Raw genomic sequence first — 16302 nt, 5'->3', positions numbered from 1 at the left:
GAAACAGCAGCTGAGTCTGCTTGAAATTGTGCATTTGGTTGATGGAGTCAGTATTGATGTGGAAAAGTATGCTCCCAGATGGAGACTTGACAGTTCTCTGAGTTGGATCATAATTCTCAGCACATAGGCGGATGATTTCTGGAAAAATATTAACAGATGGGAGGAAATAGTAAGCCAGATTGGACTCCCATATCCCATATGTGTCATTGTTGCTCACATAGCTATCTCTCAATTGGCGGAAGGTCTGTAGATGGTTCCTGTCACCCACAAGGTCTTGGATGAGGTAATCTCTGTCAGCAAGAGGCATGGCTTCAAGCTCCTTGTTTGGTGGATTCATAGGAGTGACACTGAGAGTTGATGGTGTAGCCATTTGTAAAATTTTCAGGTCTTGACTATAGAGTGTAGCTTCTTAGTGTAACAATCTGAATATGATAGCTTATGAGGCTTTAGAAGTGAGGTGGCAGAATGAATGCAGCTGGGGCCAAATTTGCCTTTTGGAAGGAGCAACTTGAAGGAGTTGACTGAACTCTGGTTTCTTCTGGTGAATTCTCAGGATTTATGGACAGTGAGGGCAAATTGCAGAGGAGAGCAGGATTACAACCTGGTGTAATGAAGTCTTTAAATTAAACACTCGGCAAAAGGGAACAATGCCGGGCAGTTGGGGGAATAAGTCAAAAATTAAGCCCAAGAACGACTGTGCAACGGTGAAATTTGAACAGAGGGTGCTTTAGATATTTTTAGGCTAATCATTAACTGGTCCACACCATTAATTTAGAAGTTCTTAGGCAATTCAGTGGAGAAAATTGTAGACAATGGGAAGAACATGGGCGAACGAGTTGGTTTTGGCAAATACCTGGTTTAGCCAATGCCGAGGGTCGCCGAATTGATGGGATGACAGAGAATGCTATTGAATTGATGGGAGGCAGTGTCCGTAGCAGGCGAATTTGAAATCCGGAGGTTGTTGGAGGCTATCAGCAGAACAACGCGGCCGAGTTTGTATTTGTGAAAATGACAAGAAACGGTCATTTTTTGCCCTTTTAACCATCAATTTGGCACATTAGCGCTTTTGGCGCATTAGCGCTTTTGGCGCTTTCCCGCGATTACGTCAGCATGACGTCATCAGCGGGCCCCGGGTACAGATGGTGACATGGATGCTGACTGGGATGCTAGCTTGGCGGGACACGGTGGCGGAATGCGGGAGTGGCAGGACAGAGTGGCGGGGGACGTGGAATAGTGGCGGGGGCCCGGGCATGACGTGGTGCTGACGGGATGCTGACGTAACGGGCGCGGCGGTTTGCGGGAGGCGGTTTCTGGTTTCCCCGCACTGCCTTTGGGGGAAGGTGGTTTCGGGGGGGAGGGCTCCGAACACCGCGGGCTACCGCCACGTGGCGGGGGTACGGCGGCAATACTGCCCATCCCCCGGACGTTAAATGGCGGCACGTCTGTAGCCCATATCGCCCGCCCACCATTAGATCAAGCCCGGCGGGAGATCAATGGCTGGCGGGGCACGGCAGTGTGGGGCGCAAGTTTGGAAACGGGACCCGCCAGAATTAATTTAATATTTTAATGGTGCGGGCCCATAACTTTGGTCAGGTGGGTTTTTGGTTTTACTTTTATGTATGCGCGGGTACCACAATACATAATGAAACTGCCCTTTAACCATTATACCAAAACATTTGGGTTTTAACTTTGAGGGGGGTATTATTTTACAAGGGTTTAAGGTGAATTGTGGTTTAGGAATAGGCTATCAATTTAACCAGAGCTTAGATTAATTCCGGGGTAAGGACTAGGAAGGGTTGACTATAGTCCCAGATGGACTAATGTCTCCCATGACATGTTATTTAGCTATAATGCTAAAAGGGGGGGATATTTAATATATATTTTTTGGGAATTTTCTATAATATTTTGTAAGAAATAGGGGTGGGGAGTGCTTAGGGGGCTATATAATAGGGTTAGGAGTTAATATGGGTATGTGGTGCAGTGGGAAAATAGAGATGGATGGAGTGTGAAGTGATGAATTTACACAAGAAATGTGGCTTCCTTTTGAAAAGGAAGGTGACAACTTGCAATGGTTTTTTCAAAGGAGAAGTGCAGGGAGGACTGTTTAGGTTGGTGCTAAAGTCCTCAAGGGAATGTTAGTAAGAAATCTTTTGAAGGGAAATAAGGGAAGTTAGTCATGCTTTGATAGTTTGCCATATAGGCCATTGTTCTTGCTTTTGTCTTATTGGTGAGATCATATATGATCTTCCATATGCCATGTGGCTAGACTTTGTTTCTGCAACCTCCAACTGCCTACCCTAGCTAATAGACCTAACATTTTTTCTTCTTTTTGATGGGTGCACTTAGCCTTGAAAGCCCTGATAATCCTCTTTTCTTTTTGCTGCCCTCTTATCTAAGTCTACCCTTATGTCTTCCAAGGGCCCAGATTAAGAAATTGGGCTCCTCCCTTTTTCTATCCAACTAATCATTTGTCAAGCTTGAGCTGTTTGAACAGGTATTCATTCTCTAGTCTAAAACAGACAATTTAAAACATGGCATGGCCCAGCTTGAACTGTTGGGTCACCCATCAAGATAGTAGTGGCATTTTGGTTGGCCACTTTCCTGGTCTTTCTTTCGGGTTCATTTCAATTATTTTTTCTGACCAATTCATATTCTTGCCTTTTGATTATTTTTCTAAGGCATACCCTCTTTACATTTTTTAACTGTCTGTTTCTCTCTCAAAAGATGGAACCTTTGTATCACCAAAGATGAAAATTTTTGGCACTTCCACTGCCAATCATGAAAAACGTAATCCTATTGGTATAGGAGACTAACAGTGGCTCCACTTGGGGATGACTTTTCCAGATGAAAAGTCAAGAACAGCAGGTCAGACTGCCTTATTTTTTCAATCTTGCTGCAGCCTGAATTCTTCTCCTCTTTTGTTTAGAAATCACTCATCTGAGTCTTCAGAAACTTGTATAAGATGTCCTGGCAGCTGATTTGCTGTGAAATTACAGCCCTGTTTTTTCTTGTTTCTCTTAGTGTTCCTCATCACCTTGGTAGTTCCTAAGAACTTTCTCTTGTTTTTCAGTGATGGGATCAAAATATGTATCCAAAATGGTGCAGCGCCTTGGTCCTTCTCAAAATCAAGTTCATTTGGACCTTTATCTCTCTGCTGTAAATAAACATACTAAAAATATAAATATTTATGTACAATGTGTGGTTCTGTAGTGTTTGCTCAATGGTGGTCAAAATAATGCTTGAGCATCCTCCCGTTGACTGGGCCTTCTTCAGTATTTAAGCCATCCAAACTCTTTAGAAAATAGGTGTTATTACCTTGCACAGCATAAATGACATATGGTCCCTTCCACAAGGAATAAAATTTACCATGTTTTCCTTTGTCCTCCTTCCTGGAATCCCATCTCAGCACTTTGCTCCCTATGAAGAAGTCTTCAGCTTTGGTTATTTTGTCAAATATTTTCTTGAGCTTGTCCTGCAAAACCTGGGTTCTGTGATAGACTTCCTCTCTTGTTTGCTGTAGGTGAATTGTCTGATTGATCCTTCTTTGAATGTGATTTGGTTCAACTTGTGCCTCCTGTAGTAACTTCATTACAGGGACCCCTAAGGATGAAGGAAATCTTGCTTCCATTCCATAAACTAGTTCATATGGGCTTGTGCCAATGGATCTCTTGGTGGTTAGCCTGTCTGCCCATAGTGCATTTACCGGTTTTTTATGCCAATTCTTTTTATTTTCCTCCAAAACTTTCTTGATGATGTTGATGAGGCTTTTATTGGAAGACTTAGCTAGGCCATTACCCTGTGGATAGTAGGTTGTGGAATGTCCCAAGGTGATATGATATTTATGGCAAAAGTTGATCATTTTTTTGGACTTGAAAGCAGCAGCATTGTCTGTGATAATTTTATCTGGACAGCCAAACCTGGACAAGATGTTGGTTTCTATAAATTGTATAATGATGGAGTCATTGGCTTGCCTACAAGGGATAGCTTCTATCCATTTGGTAAAATAGTCTGCAGCAGTCAGAATCCACTATGCTGGCCAGAGGATGAAGGGTGGATTTCACCAATGAAGTCTAAACCCCATTGTTGGAATGGTCTCTCAGTTGAGATAGGCTTGAGTGGTAAAGGCAATAGTTTTCTTTTGCCCTCAAAAATTTGGCATTTGTGACAAGAGACTACAAATTTTCTCACATCAGTAAACAGGGAAGGCCAGTAAAACCCTGCCCTCAGGATTTTATCAGCTGTAGATTTCCAGTATAGGTGTCCTCCACAGTCACCTGCATGAAATTCCTTGAGGAAATTGTTAGTTTCATCATATGTTAAGCATTTGAGTATGATTCCCTCATGATTTCTCCAAAACAAAACGTTATCTATGATGCAAAATTTTGATGCTTTCATTTTTAAGAACCTTTTCTTGGTTCTGGACAACCTTGGAGGAGCTTGCAGGTTTAGCAATACAAAACATATATTAGTATACCAGGGAGATTGTATAAAGGCTTGGTTGATCTGTGGAGTCGCCATCTCCTGTTCGTTGTCCAGTTCATTAATGTCAAGGGCTTGGAAATTGGTTTCAGTCATCAGCTTGGCTAGACCTTGTCCTTTTATAAGTTTGGTAGGCTTGATTTCAATGTCATATTCTAAGATGTTGGCAATCCATTTGCCCCTTTTGCCTTCAATTCCTTCTTGGGTCAATATGTCCTTAACCACTGCATTAGGGACATAGGCAATTATATGAGAGTACAAAATATAGATTCTAAAGTCTTTGATGGCTTTTACCAATGCATAGGCTTGCTTTTCCATAATCTGATATTTCAAGGGAGCATCTCTAAGGGCTCTACTAAAGAATGCAATGGGTTTTTCACAGCCCTGGTCATCTTTCTGTAATAGGACTGCAGCAATTGTATGCTCAGATGCAAAGGAGAAAATGATGAAGTCTCTATCAAACCTAGGACTTGTTAGGACTAGTGTGTTTGTCAATGCTCTTTTGATATCCTCAAAGGCTTGCCTGGCTTCCATGGTCCATTTGACCTTGGAATTCTTCTTCAACATATTATTTAACAGTCTTATTAGCTCGGCCAGATTAGGGATGAATCTTCTCAAGAAATTAATCTTACCTAAAAAACTTGTAGTTCTTTGATATTTCTTGGATGGGGAACCTGAAGGATAGCTTGAATTCTGTCTGGATCAATCCTAATACCATCTTTTGAGATTATGTGCCCTAAAAGTTTACCTTCCTCCAGGCCGAACAATGATTTCTTTGGATTCAAAGATATGCCATATTTTCTACAAATTAAGAAAACCTGCCTTAGGTGCTCTATGTGTTCTTGGCCTGATTTAGAAAAGGCAGTAAGATCATCCAAGTAGATCACCAGAAAGTCATGGATTTCTTTGGCAAAGGCTATATCCATTGCTCTTTGGAATGTGGCCCCTACATTCTTAAGTCCAAAAGGCATTTTGACATATTTGAAAGTCCCCCAAGGGGTTGTAAATGTAGTTTTGTCTTGATTATCAGGGTGTACTAAAATCTGATTGAATCCAGAGAATCCATCTAATAATGAGATCCTAGAGGATCCCACTACCCTTTGCAAGATATGATCCATTTTTGGTAAGGGGTAATGGTCTTTGAGAGAGACTTTGTTCAAATTCCTGAGGCCAACACAGAGTCTGATCTCTCCCGTCTTTTTCCTAGTAGGAACTAGGTTTGAAATCCATTCTGAGAACCTGATTGGAGCAATGATTCCTGCTTCATACATACGTTTCACTTCTTTTTCAATGAGGGGAAGGAGCACTGGGTTCACTCTCCTAAGCTTTTGTTTGAAAGGTTTTTGGTTTTCCTTTAAAGGTATGGTGTGCTGAATGACTGAAGTGTCATATGACTTTAGGTCCTCATAACTCCAGGCAAAAATATCTTGGAACTCTCTAAACAATTCAATGTATTTTGACCTTTGATCAGCTAGTAATGCCTTAGATAATTTTATCATTTTGGGATTTTCTATAGTTCCAATGTTACAATCTTCAATTTCAGCATTCAGTGGTTGCATTTTTTGTTTTCTTGAGATATCATTTGAATCAAACAGATCCTCCAAAGGGGTTAAACCTGTGGGCAAAAAATTATCCTTTAACTCAATTACCTCAGCTTCTGTTTCAGCTATTTCATCTACATCTATTTGCTTCAATTCTTGTATATTTTCGTTGTTAAAGGTGGTAGGATTCAAAATCAAATTTGTTGTTTGAGCTGATATATTTTTCTTGGCTGTGTGAGCCTGCGGTTGGTCATCCATAGTGCTATTATCAATGTTGATGCTTGAAAATTCTTCTTTTAGAGTGAGGAAGTTGTTTATTTGTGTGTCACTCTCAAAGAGTTGCCAGTTTTTGATGTTGTCCGGGACTGCAAGTCTGTGTTTGATTTCAGCAGTGAAAGTGTGATTGGGTTTGAAAGGTAGCTTTCAAGTGCTGGCAAACATTGCCAAGCTATGAGCATGTAAATTGAGCTCTCTAGAAATTTTAGTTAACTGAGATTCTGAGAAGGTGTCAAGTACTTGGATGGCTGCTCCTTTATAAGCTCTTAACCTTAGATCATTTGTGATAAAGTTTCCTTTCATCTGTTGTATGATCAAATCTGAATCTCCTAAGATTGAAATTGTGGTTGCACCTATATTTTTTATGAGTTTGAGACCTAACAAAAGGGCCTCATACTCAGCCATATTGTTCGTGCATCGAAAGTTTAACCTATATGCATGACCTTCAGCTCAGTCATTCTGCATATTGTGGATCCAGACTCCTGCTCCAGCTCCTAACTTGTTTACAGAGCCATCAAATTCTAAGTACCATAAGGTTTCATGATCAAGATTTGGATTGAGCTTTTTAGAAAGTTGGATCATGTGTAGATTGGTTTCTTGCAATTCACTTGATACATCATGCTCCTTTGTTATGTCAACTGTATCAAAAGTCTTTTGGTCTAGAGAGGCAATTTGTTCATTCAACCCCTCTGTCTGTGCTGCCACTAATAGTTTAGAATAAGCTTTGCTGCACATGTCAGCATTATATAGAATAAATGAATCCATGTCAGAGTGTATTGAATAGATTGGGAAGTTTTGGGGCTTCTCTTGACTGCTCACCACATATTTCATTAGTGTTTCACGATACAATCTCTTTGGCTGTCCAAAGACTAAAATGGTGGTGTATGACATGTCTAATTGCAAAGATCCTTGGAGTTTGGCCCCCCAAGATCTGGATAAGAGCATACCATACTTAGGAGGTATGTCAGCGACCACTACATCCATCAAAATTGTTTTGGTTGGGTATTGGACCAGGGAGACACACAAATCTTTAATTAGGCCTAGACACCTGACTTGACTTGAATCAAATGAGAATAGATCTTTATAAGGTCTTGTGATGTCTAGGTATAGTTTTTCCATTATAGACTTGGGCATTAAATTGTGTGAGGCCCCGGAATCAAACATTGTATTGTGTAAAACCTTGTCATGGATGTTTAAACTAACATAGAAGGGTGGAACCCCTCCATTTGCTGTTTTTCCATTCACCTCAGGACCAAATAGTAACTCAGGTTGATCATCAAGAACATTCACAGCATCCTTATTGTCTGATATTTGGAGTGAGCTATTAATATGTTGTCTGTAGAGTTGATGCTTGGCCAATTCGGAGAAAGGGACAACTATTTTTAGCTTGCTTATTTTTGTTTCTAAGTTAAAGGGCTTTTCCATTTGAGTCTTGGCATTGAGTGCAACAGATTTTTCCTTTTCAGCTGGGTTTTCAGTAATCCTTTCTTCATGATTGGTATGATTTTGAGTGAAATTGGTACCAAATTTATTTTCAGGGATGGTGTTTGAACTTGCTTTTGAAGGATGGGATGGGGCTGAGTGGTTTTCAGAGGGTTGTTGGTCTGATATATCCTCCACGGTGACTTGTGCGGGATGGGGTTTTGTTTTATCAGCAGATTCTGGGAGAACAGTTTTATCCTTAGTCTTTTTTGGCTGATTACTGTCCTTTGGTTTAAGAGGTTCAGGTACATCTATAGTTCTACTCCTTAGTTTATACTGTTTATGCACCTCATATACTGCTGCATCATAACCTTCCCTAAAATCAAATGATTCTCCTGACTTGGTTTGAAATTGATTGCAATTATAAACCTCTTGATCTTCTTGTGTTAAAAAGACCTGATGTTCACTGTCTAGACCCATTAGGTTGATGTGAGGATCCTCGGTTGGTTCGCTAGATGTTGAAGCCTCGGCATAATTTTCTTGAAATGGAGGTCTAATATGTTGGTCAGGATCAGTCCTTCCAACATTTGGATTTTGATTCTTCCTAAAATTAGGGTTTCTAGCAGTACTTGGTTGTCCTTCCCATGATGATTTTCTTTCTATGGTTTCTACCCTGTCCCCAAGTCTGTCCATGCCTTTGATGATTGCATCTAGCTTTTGCTCAAATGCTGAGGGTTCTTCCTTAAAAGTGGTTCTCCTTTCAGCTCTTGCCCTATTTCTTTTGGCAATCAGATTAGCCTCTACACTTACAGCTATGTTTTGCATGTCTGCCAGGGTCGCAGGGGCTCTTTCCCTTAGTTGATATGCCATATCAGCATCAAACCCATCCGGGAATTTGATTAAGGCTAAATCAGGTGGAGGCCTAAGATTTTGAGGAATGGCATCATAAACATTGTTAAATCTGGCACAATAATCTAGGACAGTCTCTTGTGGGCCTCTCCTTATAGTGTCATACTCAGATAAAATATGTAGAGGGTCCTTTTTCTTTTCCCATCTGTTCAGGAAGGATTGATAAAGAGCAGCCGAGTTGGGTATGGAATTTGCAGCAAGTGCTCTGAACCAAGTTCTTACTTCACCTGTTAAGCTTTGGACAAAAATTTTCATTCTCACATCATCATCGTCTATTTCATAGTTTTCAAAGTAATCTTGCATTTTCTTGGTATGCTGTAAGGCAGTATATGTACTGGTTCCATCAAAATAAGTGATCTTACTTTGGTAGTCTTGAGGCATAGCCCCAGGATTACCAGGTAGCTGAAGGGGGGCATAACGATTTTCCATGTTTACAGGGATCAGTCGGACAACAGGTAGAAGGGGAACAACTGGAACAACAGGGGTAACAATAGCAGTTTGTGTATTGGATTGAGGTGTGAAGAGTGTGTTTTGAGAAGTGGATGAGGAAGTGGGAGAACACGGGGCTATGTGAGGATGAACTGATGGTTTTACAAGGGTTGGGATGTAACTTTTCTGAATTGCCTCAGGGCTAGAGTCAACAAATTCTTCTTGCTCCTTTTGCTTCCTAAGAATCTTAGGAATCAAATTAGGATTATCGAAAATAGTTGAAGGATTTGGGTCAGGATCTGACCTGGTATGCCTAGCTCTCTTTTTAGGAGCCAACTCCCGAATTTGTTTTGGGATTTTTTGAGAATATTTTCAGAATTTTTATCAAGGAACTGCTCAGATTTTGGAACCGCTATCCAAAGCAGACAGCAGTTGAAAAATTCGTTCTGTCCTCAGTGGAGTCGCCAATTATGTTATCACTCAGGTTGTTCCCTTTGACTCCTAAGGGAATACGGCCGAGGTAACCACTGACCAATCTTTTGGCCACAGGTCCTAGCCTACCTGTAACCAGAGAGGGCTCTCTCTTTCTGATTTAACTTTGTTTTGATGAGGTTTTAGGCTAGCTATGATGTACAAGGTTTTGTTTTGAATTTGTTGGATGATGATATCAGTCAGAACATGTATGTTTTTGCAGGATGATCTAGGCCATTGGGCATGGAGTCCATAATATTTAATTGTTTGAAATGTCTGCCTTGAAAAAACAGTGATGCTACAGAGCCAGACAGGAGTCTGTGGAACAATTTTTCGAATCTTTGATACGATGGTATGAAATCAGGGAGTGAAAGGCAACTAAGGATCTTTCAATAAACTGATATGGGGAATGGTGGAAACATTACTTAGGATCATTTAATAATTCCTGAATAACGTTTATGTTGATAGAACGAATACAAACATGAGCAACTAAGAATTCATGTTTATGATTAATTCTGAAGAAAACACATTTAAACAACAGAGATTGAATACAGGGTGTAATCAAACATTTCCCGTACCATTCTTTTTCTTAGTTGCTAGACTAGCGAAACATATATATGAATTAAGTAGACATAAAGAGACAAAACATAGTTGAGGATAACTTATTGTTCCATTAGACACCACAGGAATTCTGTAACAGCACGCAGAGCATCATTTGGTCATCAAATAGTCAAGAGATAGTGAACTTTCCAGCCTTTGCATTAGATCATCTAAAAGTATACAATATAGTGTCTCAGAGAGAAAATCACCAACCCCAAATACGTTGTGAGGGGAAGTATATATACAAAATTTAGATACAAAAATATCTAGCTGCTGAATTAATGGCTCATAAATAATGTGCCAACTCCTGAAGAATTACAACTGAGAGAGTAAATGCTGAAATAACTGCTTAGTGCATTAGCTATCCAAAATTTGTCAGAAAGTTTGACTTTGTGACTCCTTGAGTCGGCTGGAGCCGTGTTGCCCAAACTTGCATGTTTCCTTTGCCTTGGCTTGCTGTCGCAATTGTCATGCTGAGTCACTCATTTTACCCACCTTGCCTGCTGTCCTGATACTGCCTTTTTTAACTTTAGCTGACCTGAAGCTGATTAGGACATATTAAACTGATATTATTGAGGCAGAATTTGCAACATTGCTTGCCACCAATCTTCCTTGGGCAGCTGGTGTCTTCGTATTTTTATCAAGGTTTCATCTGCCTCTGTATACCTGTAAAAATTTGGTGGGACCTCAAATAAGTGGTTAATCTCATGCTCAATGTAGAATAGATTTTCAATTTTGTCATAAAGGCTCTGCCCTGATGGAGGTCCTGTTTCCTCAGAGGTGCTGGTGGATGTTGTGATCTGATTTTCAATAAAATTTGTCATCCTAGTGGCATATTGCTCATGGGTGAGCAGTCTTCCTGTGCTAGTCAATAGGCTGGGCAATCCTTTATTTTGCAATGCTCCCATTCTAAGCTTGTAGTCATCCACCTCAGTTTGCATTTCCTGACATTTTCTTTCCACAGTCTGTACAAAATTCCTGAGGGTCAGCACTTTTTTAACTGTTAGAACAACATCTATTCTATTGCTGATGTTCAGGGCTGCCAACTCCTCCCTAGTGTGATTATTGAGAAAATGTATCATCCTGTTGGCTTGCTCAGGCTTATTCCCTAGTGTTGCTCTGGCCTTCTGGCTTTCAGCTTGTGCTTGGCCTATTAATTCCATCTGCTCATGCACTGTTTTGATTGACTTCCACTGTCTGGTAATGGAGTGGTCAATCCGGGCCCACAAAATCTTTTTTATTTCTTCCAGAGTATTTTCTAATTTTAGTTCCTTCTCTAAGGCCTTTATTTTGTCCTTTAGGGCCTTGATCTCTCTGGTCTGCTCTGCTATTGTCATTTTAGATTTATCATACTTAGTTTCCAGCTCTGCCAATTTCTCTTTGGATTGTTTGATTTCTGTAGCCTGCAGTTCTAGTTCTTTGACAGCTTTGGTCAAATAATCCAGGCTTATGTTAGCCTCAGGAGCTGTTGTTGTTGCTGCTGCCGCATCTGTTGTTGTTGTATTCGTTGCCGGGGTCGCTGCTGCCTCTGTAGTTGTTGCAGTAGTTGGGGAAGTTTGAGGAGGCTGGGAGGTTGATTCTCCCTGTTTGTCTTGGAGTGCTTTTTCTAGCTCCCCTTCCAGATCAATCACTCTTTGGTTCAACTGCATCATTAGATCCAATGGATCCTCAGCTTCCTTTTCTTTCTGCAATTCTCCTGTTTGAGGGTGCTCATTAGGAAGAAATTTTATTCTCTTCTTTAATGCAGCGATGTCATCATCCTTCTTCTTCATAAGGGCCCTCACACCCTTAGGATCCTTAGGATCATGTCCTAAGTCCACAATAATGTCCTCCAGTGTTTTGATTCTGTTGTCTTTGGCCGTGGAGGACATTCTCTCTAAGTCCAGCTGAGTATTGGTGTTCTTTAGAGATTCTTTTAATTCATGGGCCATTGTGGCCCTGTCTACCAATGTGGCATAGACCATTTCCCCTGTTTGCTTATGCAGTTCTATCTGATCCATGGGGTGGATGTCTTTTGCCATGACTTCTAACTTTGTTTTAACAAAATCTGCAGCTGAGTGAGGCTGCGGTATTTTGGGCTTAAAATGGCTGAGGATTATCTTTTCCTCTTGAATATCATATGCTGCCATTAGCCTTTCTTGTTTAGCCGGTGTTGCCTTGAGAAATTGTTTATATAACTGCACTCTTAGCAGCTCATTTTGTGCCTTAATTTCTTTGAAGGTGGCCTTGGTACTGGATGGCTTCTTGCTCTGCTGTGTGGAGGAGGATACCTCCATGCCATGTTGTCTTTCCTGCTCTTGTTGAAAAGAGCTTGTGGCTGTCTGTTGGCTATCCTCTCTTTCTTTCCTTGGGCTCTCAAGGATCTCTTCACTGATTTCTTCTATGACCGGAGAATCAACCCTTTGCCTTTTGGCTTCGGGTTGCTGAGTGGATCCACTAGCAGGTGTGGACTCCTCTCGGTCCCGTTTCTTACCTCTTTCCTCATGTGAAGGGGTCTGTAAAGCAGGCACTACTGGTGCCTCTGTCTCTGTTTGGGGCGGAGGAGTCTGTTCTTGCTGCTGCCCAATTGAGGAGGCAGGATTTTCTGTGACTACTTCTTTTTCTACACCCATTATTCCCTTGCCCTTTTCTGTAGTTGTTGCTAATGTAGATGGTCCCTGGGTGGCTGGTACGATTGCAGCAGTGGATGTACCTTCTCCAATTGGATGTGGCTGTTTGAAAGTTACCTGCTGCACAGAATCTAAGTCAAGAGTTTTTTCTAAATCCTTGACATTTCTTTCCATTATTTCTTCTTGAGTTAGTTCCTCAACTAATGTGCCTTGCAACCATTCATCTTGGTTGGAATACTACTCAATTTGTGGATATTTACAGTGATCATACCCTAGCAGCCTGTATTTGACTCTTCTAGCACTGATGAAGCCTTCGGGGTCATAAGGGACCCACCAGAAGCTTCTCTTTAGTTTGTATTTATCTCTGAGAATTTGATCAGCCTCTTGCCAACCTTCTTTCTTATTCATGATAAAGGGGCCCATATGGTCTTTGAACTTGAGGTGGGCTTTCTTCTTGGCACTATGAAAGTGGGTAAGGTCAGAGCTAATGAGTTGCCTATAGTATTCCAAGGCGAACAATCTCATCGGTACATATCTTGGGAGCCTATATGGACAGAGCTCACAGCCATAGATTCTGATGACTGTATGGTTTTGATATAGGTACCAATCACCTATTTTATAGTTCTTGGACAGCTGCAAAGTTTTTTGGATTTCAAATGACAATCTGGGAGGAGGGGATCTCATCAATAGGCAAGAGACCGGGTAAAAAAATTGGTCAATAAACTCACAGTAAGAATATGGTGAATCTTGAACTTGGTGGAAAACTGATGACCAGAAGATAACAGACCTCTTCTCTCCCCTAGAATCCAGTTTCTTGATGGGGCATTGAAAGACTTCAGACTGATAATACATGAACAAGTGGTAGATATATGATGAATATTTGAACACACCCTCCCTATCAACTTTCAAGAGCTGGTCATGTATTTTGTTGGCTATAAACTTGGCAAAGTTATATTTATAAGCAGGAGGCTGGCCTGGGCTATAAGAAGCTAATAATACCAGCACTGTATCATCAATGTGCTCACTGGTTTTGTAGCCCAACACATAGGAGATCATATCAACCAGGAGCTTGCCTACATCAGTGAAATGGACATACAAGAAAGGAGGTGGCCCTGTAGGTTGGCGGTCTGCCCTCATGAATGTCTTGGTGACCTTCTCAATGTCAGCAGTGGAAAGTTTGGCGCCTGCATCCAGCAAATAGTTCATGGAGAAGGGAAACAGCAGCTGAGTCTGCTTGAAATTGAGCATTTGGTTGATGGAGTCAGGATTGATGTGGAAAAGTATGCTCCCAGATGGAGACTTGACAGTTCTCTGAGTTGGATCATAATTCTCAGCACATAGGCGGATGATTTCTGGAAAAATATTAACAGATGGGAGGAAATAGTAAGGTAGATTGGACTCCCATATCCCATATGTGTCATTGTTGCTCACATAGCTGTCTCTCAATTGGCGGAAGGTCTGTAGATGGTTCCTGTCACCCACAAGGTCTTGGATGAGGTAATCTCTGTCAGCAAGAGGCATGGCTTCAAGATCCTTGTTTGGTGGATTCATAGGAGTGACACTTAGAGTTGATGGTATAGCCATTTTTAAAACTTTCAGGTCTTGACTATAGAGTGTAGCTTCTTAGTGTAACAATCTGAATATGATAGCTTATGAGGCTTTAGAAGTCAGCTGGCAGAATGAATGTAGGTGGGGCCAAATTTACCTTTTGGAAGGAGCAACTTGAAGGAGTTGACTGAACTCTGGTTTCTTCTGGTGAATTCTCAGGATTTATGGACAGTGAGGGCAAATTGCAGAGGAGAGCAGGATTACAACCTGGTGTAATGAAGTCTTTAAATTAAACACTCGGCAAAAGGGAACAATGCCGGACAGTTGGGGGAATAAGTCAAAAATTAAGCTCAAGAACGACTGTGCAATGGTGAAATTTGAACATAGGGTGCTTTAGATCTTTTTAGGCTAATCATTAACTAGTCCACACCATTAATTTAGAAGTTCTTAGGCAATTCAGTGGAGAAAATTGTAGACAATGGGAAGAACACGGGCGAACGAGTTGGTTTTGGCAAATACCTGGTTTAGCCAATGCCGAGGGTCGCCGAATTGATGGGAAGACGGAGAATGTCGTTGAATTGATGGGAGGCAGCGTCCGCAGCAGGCGAATTTGAAATCCGGAGGTCGTTGGAGGCTATCAGCAGAACAACGTGACCGAGTTTGTATTTGTGAAAATGACAAGAAATGGTCATTTTTGGCCTTTTTAACCATAAATTTGGCGCATTAGCGCTTTTGGCGCTTTCCCGCGATGACGTCAGCATGACGTCATCAGCGAGCCCCGGGTACGGATGGTGACGTGGATGCTGACTGGGATGCCAACTTGGCGGGACACGGTGGCAGAATGCGGGAGTGGCAGGACAGAGTGGCGGGGGACGTGGAACAGTGGCGGGGGCCCGGGCATGACGTGGTGCTGACGTAACGGGCGCGGCAGTTTGCGGGAGGTGGTTTCCGGTTTCCCCCCACCGCCTTTGGGGGAAGGTGGTTTCGGGGGGGAGGGCTTCGAACACCGCGGGCTGCCACCACATGGTGGGGGTATGGCGGCAATACCGCCCATCCCTCGGACATTAAACGGAGGCACGTCTGTAGCCCATATCGCCCGCCCACCGTTAGATCAAGCCCGGCGGGAGATCAATGGCTGGCGGGGCACGGCAGTGTGGGGTGCAAGTTTGGAAACGGGACCTACCAGAATTAATTTAATATTGTAATGGCGCAGGCCCATAACTTTGGTCGGGTGGGTTTTTGGTTTTACTTTTATGTATGCGCGGGTGCCGCAATACATAATGAAACTGCCCTTTAACCATTATACCAAAACATTTGGGTTTTAACTTTGAGGGGGGTATTATTTTACAAGGGTTTAAGGTGAACTGTGGTTTATGAATAGGCTATCAATTTAACGAGAGGTTAGATTAATTCCGGGGTAAGGACTAGGAAGGGTTGACTATAGTCCCAGATGGACTAATGTCTCCCATGACATGTTATTTAGCTATAATTCTAAAAGGGTGGATATTTAATATATATTTTTTGGGAATTTTCTATAATCTTTTGTAAGAAATAGGGGTGGGGAGTGCTTAGGGGGCTATATAATAGGGTTAGGAGTTAATATGGGTATGTGGTGCAGTGGGAAACTAGAGATGGATGGAGTGTGAAGTGATGACTTTACAAAAGAAATGTGGCTTCCTTTTGAAAAGGAAGGTGACAACTTGCAATGGTTTTTACAAAGGAGAAGTGCAGGGAGGACTGTTTAGGCTGGTCCTAAAGTCCTTAAGGGAATGTTAGTAAGAAATTTTTTGAAGGGAAATAAGGGAAGTTAGTCATGCTTTGATAGTTTTCCATATAGGCCATTGTTCTTGCTTTTGTCTTATTGGTGAGATCATATATGATCTTCCATATGCCATGTGGCTAGACTTTGTTTCTGCAACCTCCAACTGCCTACCCTGGCTAATAGACCTAACATTTTTTCTTCTTTTTGATGGGTGCACTTAGCCTTGCAAACCCTGATAATCCTCTTTTCTTTTTGT

The 16302-nt window shown here is 41.7% G+C and overlaps 1 pseudogene; it reads right to left on the bottom strand.

Annotated features, from left to right (window-relative positions):
• The window catches only part of LOC149223105 (aspartic proteinase A2-like), a 53781-nt pseudogene extending 41042 nt beyond the window's left edge, over positions 1-12739 (bottom strand).
• Positions 12740-16302: the final 3563 nt, after the last annotated feature.

Source organism: Pinus tabuliformis, chromosome Q (assembly GCF_031772625.1).
Source record: "Pinus tabuliformis cultivar Carrire ecotype Pingquan chromosome Q, CPIR1, whole genome shotgun sequence".
NCBI classification, from domain to species: domain Eukaryota; kingdom Viridiplantae; phylum Streptophyta; class Pinopsida; order Pinales; family Pinaceae; genus Pinus; species Pinus tabuliformis.
The sequence above is the reverse complement of the archived record's forward strand: the minus strand, read 5'-3'. Positions and strand labels throughout refer to the sequence as shown.